This window comes from Hyaena hyaena, unplaced genomic scaffold, assembly GCF_003009895.1.
Source record: "Hyaena hyaena isolate Hyena2069 unplaced genomic scaffold, ASM300989v1 scaffold_621, whole genome shotgun sequence".
NCBI classification, from domain to species: Eukaryota; Metazoa; Chordata; class Mammalia; order Carnivora; family Hyaenidae; genus Hyaena; species Hyaena hyaena.
The window spans coordinates 142,877-163,008 of NW_024081249.1; positions in this window are offsets into that span (position 1 = coordinate 142,877).

Genomic DNA, 20,132 nt, shown 5'->3' on the forward strand with positions numbered 1-20,132 from the left:
TGCTTTCAATCTTTAAACCATTTCCTTAGAGCTATAATTAAGAGTAGAGGGGTCGATGATCCAAATCTACATTTGAGATCTATGATTTTTATTTATACTTACAGATTTGATTGCAAAGATTTAATTTGCCTTAATGAAAAAATAAAGTTCAAGTTCTAATTCACAAAGGAGAAGTTTGATCTGGAGCCTTAACTTCCAAAGACATGACAAAGAAAGCTCTTTCCGCAGGAGAGCTACAGACAATTCTCCAAACACCGCTCAAACTCTTCATTTAATTAACAGGGATGATTTCTTCCCCATAAAAAGACAGAAACACTGCCATTCCCCTTGTCTGGGTTCCTCTATACAACTGGATACCCTGGGGCTTTGGCTCAGGACTTTGAAAGTAGGCCGGTGTTAATAACCTCCAAGGCCTGCCGAGTTGATGAGCAGGAGAAATGTGGTTACAAGAACATCTCTAAATGGCCAAGCCTTGTGAAGGAACCATCAGTGTTCAGAAAATGCAGAATCAGAAAATCTGAACATTGCCTGTGTTAGACGCTCTAATATCACAGACAAATTTTTCTGTCAGAAAATGTGAAAAATGGCCTCAGATGCTTTACTTAATAGGAAGAAAATTGGATATTTGTTCATCTACCTTATTTCTTTCTCAGTGCTTCTCTCTATTTTTTAAAATTAATCCCATTCCTGCATCTTCTTACTAGTTCTCTTACAAGATTATTGTAATTTCTTTTTTTTTTTTAGAACATTTATTTATTTTGAGAGACAGAGACAGACTGCGAGCGGGTGAGGGGCAGAGAGAGAGAGACATACAGAAACGGAAGCAGGCTCCAGGCTCTAAGCACAAGGCCTGACGCGGGTCTCAAACCCACGAACCATGAGATCATGACCTGAGCCCAAGTCGAACGTTAACCCAACTGAGCCACCCAGGCACCCCTGTAGTTTCTTTTTTTAAAGAATTTCCCATTCCTGGTTTCCACAGATCCTGACTTTTAATTGCATCTTTGCCAGAATACTTGCTTGTGAATTTTTAATTTTTCTGAATCCCCTGTCCTGTCCTCCTTGACTACAATAATGGGAAGTGGAGACTAACAGATGTAGTAAAAAATATACGCCCTGAGATATAAAATTCCCAGACAGGCCCTATCTACCACCTCTTCCCCTAATGCCACCATCCGAGAAAAGTGTTTTCTGTCCCCAGGATCTTCCAGAAACTATCCCAAGTACTTTGAGGCCAGAACAAAGTGTGGCACACTAGGATTAGAACATGTCACAAGAAAAGCAGCGAGGAAGGCTAATTTTCCTGGGAGTATTCTGAAAACTGGTTAACAAGGGTCTAGAACTCTGGGACTCTTTCATACAGCTGAGCTTGACCAGGTAGCTGAGCCAACATCAAAGTGTACACTGGCCTTTTCCCTCTGTCCCTTCTAGTTCTTCTCTCTGGCCAAATTCACCACCCTGTGTTTTATGCAAACGTTATCACTCTGAGTGTATGGGCTAAATCACAAATCATTCTTATTTCTTTAATATTAAGTTCTTTGGTTGTTTGAGAAAGATACACACACACACACACACACACACACACACCCTTAAGGAATGTCAAAAAGAACTGTCAGTGAAACAGTATTTGTTTTTTTGGCTCATGTGGGCTTTGTCTAACTTAGACATGGATGGGACACTAATTCAGCAACTTTTTTTAAAAAAATCTAGCTTTATGTTTAGTATCTTCTGGAACTCAAATAAAATTCTGGGAAACGTGGAAGTCTTACATATAAGATTTTAAAAGAACAGAAATAATCTATTTTTTGACAAAACACCAAGTATCCAAAACTGAATAACCTACATCTAATATATGATAAGCATAGGGAAGGGCAACTTTTTAAACCATTTTTAGAGAAAGTTTCATTCTGGTTCATTCTCTCTCTCCTTTTCTGATGTGATTGCTTTTATACATACAGGGAGACCCTTTCCATCACCACCTTCTTGCACGGAGTATAAGATTTGGGGGAGTGGAAACCTGAACATGCACAAAATCTGTGCTTCCATCGGAATTTTTTACCCTTCTATTATTATTATCATCATCATCTTTATTATCTTTATTCACAGAGGTTTTTTTTGTTAAACATAGCTGCTTTATGCTATATATATCCAATTGGAGCCTTACTTTTTTCCTTATAATACATTAATTTTTTAATTTGAGTATAGCTGACACAGAACGTTACATTATTTTCAGCTATATAACATAGCTATACATTATGCTATACTCATCACAAGTGTAGCTACCATCTGTCACCATACATTGTTATTGACTCATTGTATTGACATACAATATCATTGACTATATTCCTTGTGCCATGTCTTTTATTTCTGTGACATTCATTCCAACCCTGTATCTCCCACCCCCCTTCACCCATTTTGCCCATTGAATTCTGATGCACTTCAAATCTCGTGGTACAGTTTTATGTAGTTGAGCTTTTTTTGGTTGTTATTTAAAAGTATTTGAAACTAAAATTCTTATTGACCCATTTGCATAGAAGGTTTAGATGTTAAGTCATGTAAAATCCTACATTATTAAAAGAAAATAGAGCTCTTCAGAGGCAGACTCCAGTGTCAGCATTGGTATGGCACTTCTGAAATTCATATTAAAACTAGAATGGGCCACATAATATAAAGTGGATGACACAACCATATCAACTTTGAATGGATAAACTATAGCACTAATGAGATTGAGATGATTGAGATTCCCACATCTCTGACTTTTACACATAATTTCTAACATACACTTGGATTTTAATCCTAAAGTTGTCCATGATCTTAAAATATCCTTTTTATTTTTAAAAGTCAGTTGAAATTCCAGATGTATGATAGCCTATATTTCTTTTAGAACTCTCATTAAACTGCAAAGAAAGTCATGCAAATTGCACATCGATTCATTCTATAAAATGATACAAATCTTTTCTCTCTTAAAAAAAATCCTTTCCATAGTTTAAAAACATTGTATACTTCTGAGTTTCTATTTTTGTTGCTTCTGTTAAGATTTTACTATGAATTTTTAAAGAGTAATTTAAATCACAAGTATAGCCCATGTATTCAGACATAAAGTGATAAACAAAACTAAACAAAACAAAAAACAATGAACCATTGCAACACTTTGATTTGATCAATATGGGTTAATACATGACCAAAAACCACTACTGAATACAAAGCTATTTTCCAAGGCATTGCAAAAATTGTGAGCCTTTTTCATTTTCAGAGATTTGATAAGAAGAAATTGATTTTTCCAAGAATCATCATTTCCTTTCACCTAATTATATCTCCTACCTACAAAAGGCAAAATAGCAGGTTAACCCATTGTTGCCCATCAAGTTGCAAAAGTGAAACAAATTTTAACTGAAAAATGTCATATTCCTATGTTCTAAAGAATTAGGCTTTTTCTACTATAAAAGCAAATGGGGAAGGAGGACTTAACCCTATATCCTCTTATACAATATTTCACATCCTATCTCACTCAGAATAAGACCCAACGTCTTTACCATGGCCTACAAGGCCTTATGTGATCTGTCTTAATCTTACTCCGGCATCCAATATAGTCTCCAACCACACCACCTTGTTCCCTCTTCTCTTGCCAATCATTCTCCATATTATTCCTTTTATACCAAAATACATCCCTGCCTTGGGGTCTTTGCACTTACTATACCCTATGCCTGAAATTCTCTTCTCCCAGACAACCACATGGTTCAGTCCATCTGTTAATTCAGCTGTTTGTTCAACATTACTTCAGAGAAGTCAGTGATCCTACCTAAAATCTCCCATCTTTTTACCTAATCGTTCTCTCTTCTCTTTTGTTGCACATAGTAAGTGCTCAAATATTTGAAATGTCTGAATTCAATAAGACGTTGGTGGCACAGAATAATCAACTCTTTCCAAAGCATTTTTATGGTAAACCTCAGTCTGTGTCTGGAAGAATGAGTAGAAACCCACTAGGCCAGAAAAATAGCATGCCCTTGTGCAAAATGGCTAGTGGTTCAGGCAACTGAGGTACAGAATATAAGGGGGTGAGATGTTGGGGAGGCCTTGTCTCCTTGTAAAGGAAATTTGTCACTGGGGAGCAATGGGGATTTTTAACCCTGGAGAAAAATTGATGCGAACAAGATCTTTCTTTTGGAAAGACCTCATAGATGAAAGTATGGAGGACAAATTTGGGGTGTCTAAGATTATAGGAAAATTTGGGGGGCTAGCCTAATGGTCTAAGTGAGACATGATGGGAGCTTGACTTCCGACTATATAATGTAGGGTGCTAATAAAAGGAAGGCTTTTGTGCATTTTTAAAAAATCAACACTGATTACTATTCTATAGAAATAACATTTGTAGTCAAATACCATTTTAGAATAATTTTATTTCTTTAAATTAGTATAATTTGTTAAGCAGGTGCAATATGAAAGAAGAAAAAAGAAAAAAGAAAGAAAAAATATCTGGTTTATTGGACAATTTACTACATTCCCTAAGAGACAGAAGATGAATTGTGATGGTCTCACCAGGTGTTGCTGCACCTTGACATTGCAACCACTGAAACACATACTATAATGTTTCTAGAGCTTTGGATTCCCATGAGACAAATGCATTTGAAGAGGCTTGCAAGCTATATATGGAAAATAATTGTAAGCAGTATATAGGGAGTCTGATGAGTAGGAAAGGCTATTCACAGCAAGATTAATACACAGTATTAAACTTAAATCAATAAAATTCTCTCTGGACTCAAGCACTATCTGGTCTTCACTCGGGTGGTAAAACTGAATGATGAAACAAACCATTCCATCACTTTGCCAGAAGGTGATACAGAATTATAGCTCAAAGATGGAATTTTTAAAATATTAGAAACTTTCTCATGCTCAAAATAGCTTCAGATCAAATGGGATTGTACCCAAATATACCATTTTGTGTAGAGAAAAGAGAATGGATTTTTTGCCTTATTTTCTATTAAAACTATTCTGTTAATGGGTTTATTTATTTTTTTCTTAAATAGCTTATTGTCAAGTTGGTTTCCATATAACACCCAGTGCTCATCCCAACGAGTGCCCAACACCCCCTGTCCCTCCTCCTTCACCCCCATCAGCCCTCAGTTTGTTCTCAGCATTCAAGAGCCTCTCATGGTTTGCCTCCCTCCCTCTCCCCAACTATTTTTTCCCGTTCTTCTCCCTCATGGTCCTCCACTAAGTTCTTCCCAATCCACCTACATGTGCAATCTGTTAATGGGTTTAAATCAGAATACAAAGACCACATCTGCAGATATTAATATATAGCTTCCCATCTTCAACCCCAGTTTGTTTTCCCTTTGCAGACTACACTTGTATTTTGCCAGTTGGCTCACTGAGACACAGCCCTTCAAGGGTCCTGGAAGGACACAGCCTGGCTCCAAAAGGAAGAAGGGACTTGCAGGGGTCCCAGAAGTTAGTGGCATTCCTGGCAGTTCAGCAGTAAGTCCCCAACAGCAACAATCACCCTAAGAATGGCAGTTCTCAGTTTTCAAGGCAAGCTTCTTCATCACCAGAGTGGTGAGCGACATGTCCTAGTGGCAACCACACCCTCTCCTTAAAGGTCTGCAACTCAGCCTTATAGGACCTTCTCCTCAGTTCCTTCCTCATTGACTTTTCCCTTAGCTCTCAGGGTAGTAGCCACTCTCTACAGATGCTACCTCTATCAATTTTGGTGTCCCCCCTTTTAATCTCTTTTAATAGCTACCCACTTTTTACCTCATAAAAAATTCTTTATATCAAATTTTCCCTGCATAACTGACTGGCTCCTGACTAGACCCTCTCTGGTATCAATATGTGGGGTCATATGTCACATGGATATTGATCATTCCCCTCAGTATTACCAGAAGTTGGGAAACTAAAGCACAAATTTGGTCAAAAGGTATCTGAGAAATTTGAAGTAATACAGTAATCCATTTATAGGAAATTATCCTAGAAAAGAAAGTAGGTAAATTAGTACATAAAAATGTTTTCATCGAAGTTAAAAAGAACATAAACAGATTTAAGCTACTTAAAATTTTAAAAAGGAGGCTTATTGAGGAATACCTAAATGTCACAAAAGCCAGTATACTATAAATACTATATATACTACATATTACACACACACTATAAATGAGTATAACTGGACAGGATTCATGCAAACTGGAACTACTAACTGGAAAGTTACCAGAACCAGGGCAGTGGGTGTCTTCATTAGTTTCATAAGAGCAACATCATCCATCCCTAAAACCTATGTTCCTACCTCCTTTATTCTTCTCTCTTTTTCCTCACTTCCATATGATGCTAATATGCTATATTGCTCATTTAAAATGTCAATAGCTTATTGTCTCTTGTTTCTAGAATGTGTGCTCCATGAAAACAGAAATCACTGTTTTATTCACTGATGTATTTGATGCAGCTAGAACAGTGAGTAGCACATAGTAGGTGCTCTGGATGTCTGCTCTAGTTGTTTTCTTTCCATAGACTTGCTATTTCTTATAAACCTCAGGTGGCACATGGTCAAATATGGCTACTACAGCCCCCAACTGAAATGATCAGTGACTAGCACAGTTTATTAGTTCACAATTGTAGAAGAAACCTGATTGCTACTCCTCATCAGTTTGGGTTAAGCTACTTTATAAAACCCTAGATTAGTACCCCAGTTGATGGGAGGGCTTATTGTAATGTCTTATATTTCACTGCCTATTCAGAACTTTCTGAGGATATATGGTTGGGTCAGGAAATGTCCTGCATCTCTAATACAAAATATATATATATTATAGCAATATTTTCAGTAAGTATTCAGTAGCAATATTTTTGGTGGGAAAATAGAAATTCAATATCCCTTAATTTACATCCATACATTCAAAGTAATCAGATAGTCTATATTTATTCACATGAAAATACATTCATCATGTATATCATAAACTAGAACAAAGAGTAAGATTTAAATTCTATATATTATGCATGGAGAATTTTGGAAGGTTATTTACCAAAATGTGACAGTGGTTGGTTTTGAGTGGTGAGTTATAAGTTAATTTTATTTTATTTTCATTTTTAATATTTTTTCACAATATGTGTTTCTTTTATTATACCACTTATATTTACATAGAGCCACTTACATTCTGTAGGAGGAAATGGGAGATGAAAAATTAAATCTATCAAATCTCAGTTATTGAAAAGGCATCCCTAGCTAGATAATAATGACTATATAGTAACATAAAGATTAAGGAAGGTTAATCATATGAGCTTTAACAGTGATACAAATGGCGATGGGTTGAAATCTATCATAATAATATCTTAAACATTGGTCACTTTCCAGTGATGATAGAGAAAAAACTCAATATCTTGAAAACTAGTAAATAAAGGGATGGAAGCAATATTTATCCAGCTTTTCCTATATGAGCTGTTCCACTAGGTGATCAAATAGGAGATGAGAGAGAATGTCTCTTTATAAAAGTAATCTAATTAATAAATGAGAAAAAGAAATGGTAGAATTATAAAACACCATTTATAATTGCCAATGAATTATGTATATAGGCATTCAATATCAGTGGTTACTAAAATCACAAAAAGAGAGAAAACTAGGCTAGTGCTTCCTATAATCATATCAAATACTGTGTATAGTCTTGTCAAAGGAATCATGCCTAAGTCAGATCCACCCTCTGGGTTTAGTAGCCAATGTGCAAGAAATATCTATGACAAAGACACATATTGAACTGTACCACAAGGATAGCATCAGCAAAATCCAGACAGTAGCAAGATCTACATATCAAATACCACAGGATTTTAAACAGGCACATTGTAAGGAAATGAAAGGGATGGATGAGGAACACAGAGAGTTTTTAAAGACTTAAAATCATGTCAAAATTGCAAAACTGCAAATAATGGATATTTTAGTGACAAAATTGTTAAAATGAAAATGCAAGAAAGTCATTACTATAAAAGCTGGGATAATGGCAGGAGAAAAGGGTTATAATTGAGATGGTGCAAATAGAAGGGGGTTCTGGGGTTGCTGGGAAAGTTCTGTTTCTTGACCTGGGTGATGCTTACCTTTTAATAATTCATTAAACCATACATTTAATTTGGGTGCTTTTCTGTTTGGGTGTTTTATTTTACAATGAACATGGTTTAAAATGTAAGCAGAGTTAACAAAAGGTAGGATTCAATAAGGTTGAACCTCCCTTGTTTAGGTGAGGAAGCTGCAGCAGGGAAAATATGAAAAGCAAAAAAGGGCCTGAACTAACAACATGGTACAGAGAAAAATGGAAAGTAAAGTGAAACGCTGTATACGGAAAGGTAGATGTGGTGAAAATGGAAAACTCCCCCAATCTCACAATTTTTTCTTGCCCTACTCATACCACTCTTCAGATCTATTATTTATCTATTTATGCATGGGCCACAGCCACATGGGGGCCTTAGAGTGAAATGATCCTTCCCAGCCTAATTCTAGATGATAATTTGTCAGACTATCTTATATTTTCTAAATATCAGATGTAATTATGCTAAATGAAAATTAACATGACAATAATATTAGAGGTACACATTAACTGGATCATCATTCATTGTTTTTCCAAAGCAGTAAAATACTCCATAATTTCTAACAAAGGAAATAGCACAGTTCATACTCTAAATTAGATAAAACCATCTTGAAGACCTCAAACCAATATTTCTAACTTACGGCATAATACAAACTAAGTATATTCATTATAACTCATTTATCCTGAGTGGCCAAGAATCCAAGTTTATCTCTTTTAATTGTTTCATCTTCTCTTTTCTCATCTCAGGTTTTTGTTTTTCCCTCTTGACACTCTTTTCTATCCTCCACTGACCATTACCTCAAATGTAAATGGCAACCAGAAAAGAGATTGAAATGGGGTGGGGAAGGGGAGGAGAGAAGAAACACATGGTAGGTTCATGAACAGAAGTGTGGCACAAATGAAAGTATATTTTAGAAATATTATCTTGCCAGAGTTGTGAAGGATGCATTGGCAAAGAAAGGAGGCAGGGGAGGCAGAGGCATGGGAAGACCAATGCAAAAAGACAGACAGTCCAAACGGGGCCAAAGACCTGGTTTCTTAAAATCAGATATGACCGGGAGAAGTAGGGAGCTCTGTACATTTTGCTAGCCTCCATCTCTCAGAGAAGGCCTGAAGCCATAGGACAATGAACCGCAGGAGTCTAGGAGGAAAAGAGAGAGTCTACTAAGAAGACAACCATATAAGTGCGTGAGTGCGAACTGGGGAAGATAAAAACCAGCCGGGACCCAGAGACACAGAGGGAGGGGAGAAAATCCCCTTCGCAGGGAGCCACAGAGGGTTGAGGGGAAGAGAAAGAGTGGCTGAAACTGCTCACAGAACTGTCAGACTCTGCCCCAGAAGAAGAGAAAAACCTCGGCCCTGGGACAGAGAGGGATCCTACTTCTAGCTGTGGTGCTTTCTTTGGGTTGGGTGCCTCAGTCCCAGGTGGCGCCAGTAGAAACTGCTCCGTTGCTCTCCCAGCTCCATCCCCAGCAGAGAAGAGCCCAGCCTGAAACTGCTCTGATGCTCTCCCAGCTCAAGCTGTGGCTAGGAAGCAGCCTGGCCTGCCAGATTACATTTCAGGCGGTATCAATAAAGTGCATGGACTAAGACCTGGAAATGAGGTGGAGTTTGGGACATAGAACATGGCCCACCTTGGCTACGCCCCCGGCACAGGGAGACTGGACCCAAAAGAGTGATTTGCAACACTTGGTTCGAGAAGGGACTTGGGCGCTGCCATTTTTCTCCCCACAACCACCAAGGCAAGCCTCAGGGAGCAGCCCACCTATGGCAGTTGAGAATAGACTTGCCTACACCAAACCATGCCCATCACCACTAGAGAGCTGCCTTTTTTTTTTTTTAACCGGAGCCCAGGGCAAGACCAACACAGATGCACTGCCATGATTAATTCTAAATCAATTCTTCTATTCAGATATATTTTCCCTTATCTCATTCGTATCCCTCCACTTGCTGGAATGGGCATTCTGGTCATTGGTTTGCTTAAACAGTTACATTTAACCTGTTTTCTAGATGTATATTCTACACCTCTACCTTTACCTTCCTATCTCTCTCTCTCTCTGGAGTAATCAGACTATATAGTTTCTCTGAGTAACATTATCTTCCTTTCTTTCCCCTCTCCTCTCACCATATTCTCCTCTTTCTCTCTCTGAATTAAGCTCTTAGTCTCTCTGCCTGGTCATTTTCCAATTTTGCTTTCTCCACGCCCCTGCCACTTCTCTCTTTTATATACTCTTCCATCAGCACTGAATGCACCCTGCTCTCTATTTGTAGCTGGGAATTCTGGTTTTATGCTTTCAGACTGTCCTTTGTTTTTTAGGGTTTTTTTCTTTTCTTTTCTTTTTTCCCTTTCGGTTTGCTTGTATGTTGGATTTGTCTGTGCGCTTGCATGCCTTTGTTCCCTGTGTGTTGTCTGTCTGTTTCCTTTACAGGACTACCTCAAGAAACAAGCAAATTACACATGGTGGAGTGTCCCAAATATTACTGCAAGTAGGGAAATAAAATAACTAAAGTGTCAACAAGAGAGACCAAGAGACACCATTAAAAGAACACTTCATGAAAGGAAAGACCCTGGATAATCAATGAGCCTTCTTTAATATAGCAATATGCAGGTGCAGAACACATAGCAAGCTTTTATAATTAACAAGAGACAGAAAGCTAGCCAAAATGATGAAATGGAAGACCTCTCCTCTAAAGAAATTCGAGGAAGAAATGACAGCTAAACAACTGCTCAAAACAGATATAAGAAACATAACTGAATACGAATTTAGAACAATAGTCATAAAATTAATCACTGGGCTTGAAAAAGGCATGAAAGACATCAGAGAAGATATTGCTACACAGACTATGAGGCTTAAAAATAGTTGTGATGAATTTAAAAATGCTATAAATGAGGTGTATAATAAAATGGAAGGGTCCAATGCACAGATTGAAGAGGCAGAGAGGAGAAATGGTGAATTAGAAGACACAATTATAGAAAAGAGGAAGCAGAGAAAAAGAGAGATAAACTGATCCAGAAGCATGAAAGAAGAGTTCGAGAACTAAGTGATACAATCAAACAGAACAATATCCATATCATAGGAATTCCAGAAGAGGATCAAATAGGGAAAGGCATTGAAGGAGAACTTGAACAAATTATAGCTGAGAATTTCCCAAATCTGGGGACGAAAACAGACATTGAAATTCAAAGGCACAGAGAACTTCCCTCAGATGTAACTTGAATCAATCTTCTGCACAAAATATCATAGTTAAACTGGCAAAATATAAGGACAAAGAGAGAATTCTGAAGCAGTTGGGGATAAAAGAGCCCTAACATACAAAGGGAGACCTATCAAAGTGGTTACAGACCTATCTACTAAAACTTGGTGGTCCAGGGGCACCTGGGTGGCTTAGTCAGTTAGGGGTCCGACTTTCACTTAGGTCATGATCTCGGGGTTCATGGGTTTGAGCCCCGCGTCGGGCTCTGTGCTGACTGCCAGCTCAGAGCCTGGAGCCTGTTTCAGTCTGTGACTCCTTCTCTCTCTGACCCTCCCCTGCTCACACTGTCTCTCTCTCTCCTAGAAATAAATAAAACATTTAAAAAAAAATAAAATAAAACTTGGTGGGCCAGAAAGGAATGGCAAGAAATCCTCAATGTGATGAATAGAAAAAATATGCAGCCAAGAATCCTCTATCCAGCAAGCCTGTCATTCAGAATAGAAGGAGAAATAAAGGTTTTCCCAAATAAACAAAAATGGAAAGAATTCATCACCACTAAACCAGCCCTACAAGGAATCCTAAGGAGGACTCTATGAGGGAAATGTTGAAAGGAACACAAGGTGCCAGAGACACCACTACAAGCATGAATTCTACAAAGACCACAATGACTCTAAACCCATATTTTTCAATAATAACACTGAATGTAAATGGACTAAATGCTCCTACCAAAAGACATAGGGTAGCAGAATAGATTTAAAAAAAAACAAAATCCTTCTATTTGCTATCTACAAAAGACTCATTTTAGACCTGAGGACACCTTCAGATTGAAAGTAAGGGCATGGAGAAATATCTATCATGCTACTGGAAGTCAAAAGAAAGCTGGAGTAGCTGTACTTATATCAGAGAAACTGGACTTTAAAGTAAAAGCAGTAACAAAGGCTGAAAAGGCATTATATAATAATTACAGGGTCTATCCTTAGGGAAGAGCTAATAATTATAAATGTCTATGCACCGAATATGGAGGCAACCAAATACATAAAACAATCACAAACAGAAACATTCTTATGGACAAGAATGTGCTAATAACAGGGGACTTTAATACTCCACTTCCAGCAATGGATAGATCAACCAGAAACAGAAAATCACTAAAGACACAATGGACTTGAATGACACATTGGACCAGATGGATCTGACAGATATATTTAGAGCTCTACATCCTGAGGCTATGGAATTCACTTTCTTCTCAAGTGCACATGGCACATTCTCCAAGATAGATCACATACTGGGACATAGAGCAGCCCTCAATAAATATAAAAGAATTGAGATCGTACCATGCATACTTTCAGATCTCAATGCTATGAAACTTGAAATCAATCACAGGAAAAAGGCTGGAAAACCTCCAAAAACATGGAGGTTAAAGAACACCCTACTAAAGAATGAATGGGCCAATCAGGCAGTTAGAAAAGAAATTTTTAAAAATATGGAAACAAATGAATATGAAAATACAACAATCCAAACTCTATGGGATGTGGCAAAGGCATTCCTAAGAGGAAAGTACATTGCACTCCAGGCCTATTTCAAGAAATTAGAAAAGTGCAAGCACAAAAACTAACAGCACATCTAAAGGAACTAGGAGAGCAACAAGAGCACCCCAAACCCAGTAGAAGAAGAGAAATAACAAAAATCAGGAAAGAAATAAACAATATAGAATCCAAAACAACAGTTGAACAGATCAATGAAACCAAGAGTTGGTTTTTTGAAAAAATAAACAAAATTGATAAACCTCTAGACAGACTTCTCAAAAAGAAAAGAGAGAGCACCCAAATAGACAAAATCACGAATGAAAATGGATTAATTACAACCAATAATTTCTGTATTGCTCAGAAATACAAGCAATTATCAGGGAATACTATGAAAAATTATATGCCAACAAGGTGGACAACTTAGAAGAAATGGAAAAATTCCTAACACACATGCATTATCGAAATTCACACAGAAAGAGACAGAAAATATGAAAAAACCCCAAAACTAGTGAAGAAATTGAATCAGTTACCAAAAATATCCCAACAAATAAGAACCCTGGGCCAGAAGGATTCCCTGGGGAATTCTACCAGACATTTAAATCAGAGTTAACACCCATTCTTCTCAAGCTATTCCAAAAAACAATGGAAGGAAAACTTACGGACTCATTCTACGATGCCAACATCACTTTGATTCCCAAGTCAGAGAACCAGCAAAAAAAGAGAACTACAGGCCAATATCCTTGATGGATACGGATGCAAAAATCCTCATCAAGATACTTGCAAATCAAATCCAACAGCATATAAAAAGAATCATCCACCATGATCAAGTGGGATTCATTCCTGGGTTACAGGGCTGGTTCAGTATTCGCAAATCAATCAATGTGATACATCACATCAACAAAAGAAAAGATAAAAACCATGTGATCCTGTCTATAGATGCAGAAAAAGCATTTGACAAAATACAGCATCCTTCTTAATAAAGAACTTCGAGAAAGTCGAGATAGAGGGAACTTACTTAAACATCACAAAAGCCATCTATGAGAAGCCCTCAGCTAACATCATCCTCAATGGGGAAAAACTGAGCGCTTTCCCCCTGAGATCAGGAACAAGACAGGGATGTCCACTTTCTCCACTGTTGTTTAACATAGTGCTGGAAGTCCTAGCATCAGCCATCAGACAACAAAAGGAAATCAAAGGCATCAGAATTGGCAAAGAAGAAGTCAAACTTTCACTATTCACAGATGACATGATACTCTACATAGAAAACCCGACAGACTCCACCAGAAGCCTACTAGAACTGATCCAAGAATTCAGCCAAGTTGCAGGGTACAAAATCAATGTACAGAAATCGGTTGCATTTTTATACACCAAAAATAAAGCAACAGGAAGAGACTTCAAGAAACTGATCCCATTCACAATTCAACAAAAAACCATAAAATACCTAGGAATAAACCTACCCAAAGATATAAGAGATCTGAATGATGAAAACTATAGAACACTTATGAAGGAAATTGAAAAAGACACAAAAAAATGGAAAAACATTCCATGCTCATGGATTGGAAGAATAAATGTAGTTAAAATGTCATTATTACCCAAAGCAATCTACACATTCAATACAATTCCAATCAAAATTGCACCAGCATTCTTCTCAAAACTAGAACAAACTATCCTAAAATCTATATGAAACAACAAAAGACCCTGAATAGCCAAAGTAATGTTGAAGAAGAAAACCAAAACGAGAGGCATCACCATCCCAGACATTAGCCTCTTCTACAAAGCTGTAATCATCAAGACTATGGTATTGGTACAAAAAGAGACACATAGACCAATGGAATAGAATAGAGAACTCAGAATTGGACCCACAAATACATGGCCAACTAATCTTTGACAAAGCAAGAAAGAGTATCCAATGATAAAAAGACAGCCTCTCTAACAGATGATGCTGGGAGAACTGGACAGTAACATGCAAAAAGAATGAAACTAGATCACTGTCTCACACCACACACAAAAATAAACTCAAAATGGATAAAGGACCTGAATGTGAGACTGGAAACCAACAAAACCCTAGAGGAGAAAGCAGGAAACAACCTCCTTGACCTCAACTGCAGCAATTTCTTACTTGACACATCCCCAAAGGCAAGGGAATCAAAAGCAAAAATGAACTATTGGGACCTTATCAAGATTAAAAGCTTCTGTAAGGCAAAGGAAACAATCCATAAAACTAATAGGCAACTGACGGAATGGGAAAAGACAGTTGCAAATGACATATTGGATAAAGGGCTAATATCCAAAATCTATAAGGAACTCACCAAACTCCACACCCGAAAAACCAATAATCCAGTGAAGAAATGGGCAGAAGACATGAACAGACACTTCTCTAAAGAGGACATCCAGATGGCGAACAGACACATGAAACAATGTTCAATGTCCCTCCTCATCAGGGAAATAGAAATCAAAACCACACTGAGATACCACCTCATGCCGTTCAGAGTGGCTAAAATGAACACATCAGGAGAATCTAGATGCTGGCGAGGATGTGGAGAAATGGGCACCCTCCTACACTGTTGGTGGGAATGCAAACTGGTGCAGCCCCTCTGGAAAACAGTGTGGAGGTTCCTCAAAAAATTAACAATAGAACTCCCCTATGACCCAGCTTTAGCACTGCTGGGAATTTACCCAAGGGATACAGGAGTGCTGATGCATAGGGGCACATGTACCCCAATGTTCATAGCAGTACTTTCCACAATAGCAAATCATGGAAAGAACCTAAATGCCTAAATGCCATCAACTGACAAATGGATCAAGAAGTGTTAAATCTATACAATGGATTCTACATGGCCATGAGAAAGAATGAAATCTGGCCACTTGTAGCAACGTGGATGGAACTTGACGGTGTTATACTGAGCAAAATAAGTCAGACAGAGAAAGACAGATACCGTATGTTTTCACTTATAAGTGGATTGGGAGACACTTAACAGAGGATCATGGGGGAGGAGAAGGGGAAAAAGTAGCTGGGGAGAGGGAGGGAGGCAAACCATGAGAGACTCTTGAATACTGAGAACAAACTGAGGTCTGATGGGGGTGGGGGAAAGGGGAAAGGGGTGAGAGGCATAGAGGAGGGCACTTGTTGGGATGAGCACTGGGTGTTATATGGAAATGTATTTGACAATAAACTATGAAAGAAAAAGAACGGTTACACAAATGTAAATAAAATAAAGCAGAAATCAAAATTTTAAAAAAACGGATATGATCAAGATGGGCTCAGTTACTATCAGACCCATGTCATTAAATATTATGACACTGATGAAACCATTTGAGACAGAAAAGAGGGTCCTTTTCAATCTAGCATGTGCTAATGTAAGGGCTGCTTAACCAGCCCTGCACAGCTTTCCCAGGCATGTGTGGAATTTGAAAGGCAAATTTGTATCTCTGTGAATGATACATTGTACCCTGAAAGGAGATGTAATGTTAAACAGTTGATACTAAAACTAATTTAATCATAATGTTTCTTTAATGATTCAGAGGCTTTTCAATATGTAGCAATAACTAAAACTTACCATTATAAAAGTCAATTATCACTGCATGTGTGATTTACAGAAATGCTATTTGAGACTTCTGGTAATGAGAATTCTGAATAAACAACTGTACGCTAAAAACACGTTAGTGGATTTCCTTTTTTCATCTTTCCTCCTTTTTCTCCAGTCAAAATTAAAATACTTACTGAGACTGTAAGTCTTCCAAAGCAAGTAAAATGACACTAAAGAAGGCTAACATTTTCCAAATCTAGGACACATGCTGTTTTTAAAATATATTTGGTCATAAATAAATATATTGAACACATTAATAAATGCCCCTTTCAAAAGCTTTTCACTCACAAGGACTTTAAATCACTTCAGAAAATAAAGGACTACTGAGAATTTGAAAAGTAAGCATAATTCAGCCCTCTCCGAGTTTATTCTGCATTTTTTCAAGGTTAGTTGTTCTTATAAAACATATATAAATATGCATATCTTGTCTCTGAGTGAGGCTTATTTCAATGTCCTGAAGCAAAAGGAAATAGGAAAGTCATAAGAGACTTTCAGATACCAGGGCCTGAATGAAACTTGAATATCATCTATAAGCTTGTGCCATTAAGTGTTTTAATATTTTTTTAATGCATGGGCTGCATTTATATCTGGCTGCAAGGCATTTACATTGGCTGCAAGGCCTGACAGCAGCCTGTGCAAGCTGTTTTCAATAAACATTGTGGTTAACCCACTTGTATGCAATAGCTGAATCCGATTGGCTCCACAATCCTCGAAGAAACAAAGTGTTTTATGTGGGCCAGCAAACAAATATAATCCTGTTTTTCCCACTGTAGTAATAGGACAGAATTCAGTTGGTAATTATCTGTGACAATTTTTAAAATAAATCAACTTTTGAGTTCATGACAATATTCAGTCTCCCCAATAAATAGCATGAAGACAAAAAAGCACAAAGTTAACTTTCGAAGCTAAAAACAAAACTTTATATAACCAACTACCATATTTAAAGGGCATATCCTATTCAAGAAAGAAGTGGTTCATTAATTTAAATGATTCTCCCCTTAATTTCAGTGTGTTTTTAATTTTATTGATTAGCAGTCATTGAGATTAAAATTGAAACTCCCTTTCCGCAAAGCTTAATAAATGATTTTGTTACTTATTATTTTTAAGCCAATTTTCCCAAAATACTCAGAGGAAAACAACAACAACAACAACAAAAAGAAAGAATGTGGGAGATGGGGGGAGAGAGAGAGGAAGACAGACAAAGCATCATGAAAACCCTTCTTACAGTGATGTGGAAAATATGACAAATTGAAAAGCCTGATAAAATAGGATAAGGCAAAGACATCATTTGCTATACTAAATTTGGTAAGTGCTCAGACATCAAGACCTATCCTTATTTATAGTGCTACTATTTAGTTTTCTTACATTCTACATTGAAAATTGCTATAATATCCAAGAGATCTATGCTACACACAGTAGTAAACAAGATACTAACAGGATAATTATCCAACTGCATGAAAGTCGCGTTAACTGCAATTTCCAACTCAATTAACACAAAAAAAAATAATAAAAGATGAAATAAAAGTCTTCTAGTGATTTGATATGTTACCAGATTACCCTAAGGACTTGCTCCTATTCTAATGTGGCAGAAACACTACTGCAGCCCATAACATTATATGTCCAAAACATACATTCTTCCTTTTCTCCACAAACACTAGGCAATAATAGTTTTGTAGCCATACGTTATAGCCAGTGTATAATACAGGATGAGGTACCTTTAACTGTTAACCTCAAATAAGAATCTAAATGGCAATCTTCAAACTTCTGCTGGAATAGCCAAGTATGATGTTCCAAATTGAGCCCACCATTCTCCCGTATTCACTACCAAAACATGTAGCAAAAGTTTTAGTTGAACATGATTTTTGCACCCTAACAATTTTTATTCTATATACAATGCCCTCTTGCTAAGCACTATGAGATATTAACAATAAAACAAAATCTTTAAAAGGGTGGGATGCCAGAGTGTACTCACCAGAATGCAAATGATAAAAGCAAATAATTCCACTTAAATTCTTTGCCATAAACTGACACAGCAAATGAAAGAACTGATAATCTAATGAGTTCTAAAATATCACCACTTTTTAAATAAACTTTTCATTTACAAATTTTAAAAAAAGTATCCTCTAAATGAGAAGTGAGGAAAAGTACCTATTGTATTGCTAACTTGGAAAAATTCTTTGAATCACCATTATTAAGAACTGTAATGAAGATTTACTTCATGAAATGTCTAAACCAGCTGGTAAGTCATTGGGTCCATTTGATAAAGATTTTTAAGTCCAAACAAAATGTTTCTAGAATCTTTGTGTTGAGACTCAACAATATATTTGAATATAGTACATGTATCCTTTTAATTAGAAATTATTGTCATAGTTAAAGCATCTATATCAAACAGGAATATTAAGTGTTACTTTACCCAATAAGCCCTGGAAATAATTAGGAATAAGAATTTGGCAAAAGCCAAAGGATACAAATTAGGGGCAAAGGTCTGTTCAACTCTCTGCATCATGATTTTCTCAACTGAGCCAGGAATGATGTTAGACATGCTGGTCTTGTGCACTTTCACTGAACAATCTTTGTATTCAGGGGAATGTTGATACAGACAAGAAAGCTATACCTTTGAATTTAAATCAATCAGGAGAAAACAAAACACCCTCAAAGCTTATTTTTCCCATTGTGCTGTCAAAAATACTGAGTTATATTCACCTATATTTAGCTATATTCCATACCAGTAATGATAAATACTAATGACTGATATTCTTTGGAACTCATTAAACATTTATCTACCAGAGCTTGGCCATATAGAACAGGACAGTTTCTTCTGTGTAATTTTCCATCAATACCAGTTGCACTGTATGACTGAAATTCTAAGAATGTCAGTCATTCCACAAATACATCAAGGATAGCCTCTAGGGAACTGAATCACCCAAGAGTCTTGATGGAATAAGAAAACTCCATCAACAAAAATGTTATTCAATGTCTAGGGACTGGGTATCTGCCTACATCTCCATGCATGCTTAATTTTCACATTTAAACCATCCTTATAAATTTTAAGCACTCCAAATTCAACATGTGGACAAAGAAAGGGGCTACCGATAGCTTTGAGTACACAGTTTGGCAAGTACACAAAACCTAAGCATTTTTCCATCCTCAGAAACAAACCTAAAATCTGATGAGTTAAAAAAAAAAACACAACCTAGGAACTCAATCATAAAAAGTTGCTTCCGTTCTTTAGGAAAGAATATTAATTGTGTAAGATTGGATTGACTCATCTTCTTGTGCAGAGTCTTGGGTTTTGTTTTGGGTTTTTTTGGGGGGGGCTTGTTTGTGGGGTTTTTCTTTTGGTCAGAGAGGAAATCATTTCATCTGAGGGGCAAAATGGTTCTTTTTTTATATTTTTGTTAAGAAGACATCTAATTGACCTCCCCCCTGATGGATACTGTAAACTGGTGAGCCTGGTTCTTGGTATAGACAAGTACATTGCCAATTACATTATTTTTCCTATCAATTCAAGGCATATGTACTTTTGTACATCCTCCCATGGAAACAGTTTGAGTGTACTTTATGTTATTTACATCAGTAATACTCATTCGGGCAGAAACATCCTTTTGTAAAGACATTAGCAGCTTAATAATTACAATAAACAATTCCTGTTTTTTTTTGTTTGTTTCAACATAATGCTGAGGTGGCATCATAATAATCAAAGAATTTCTTCACTGAACCAAAACAGAGAAAAAAAAGAAAATATGGATTACTGTTCAAAGTTCTTATTTTAAGTT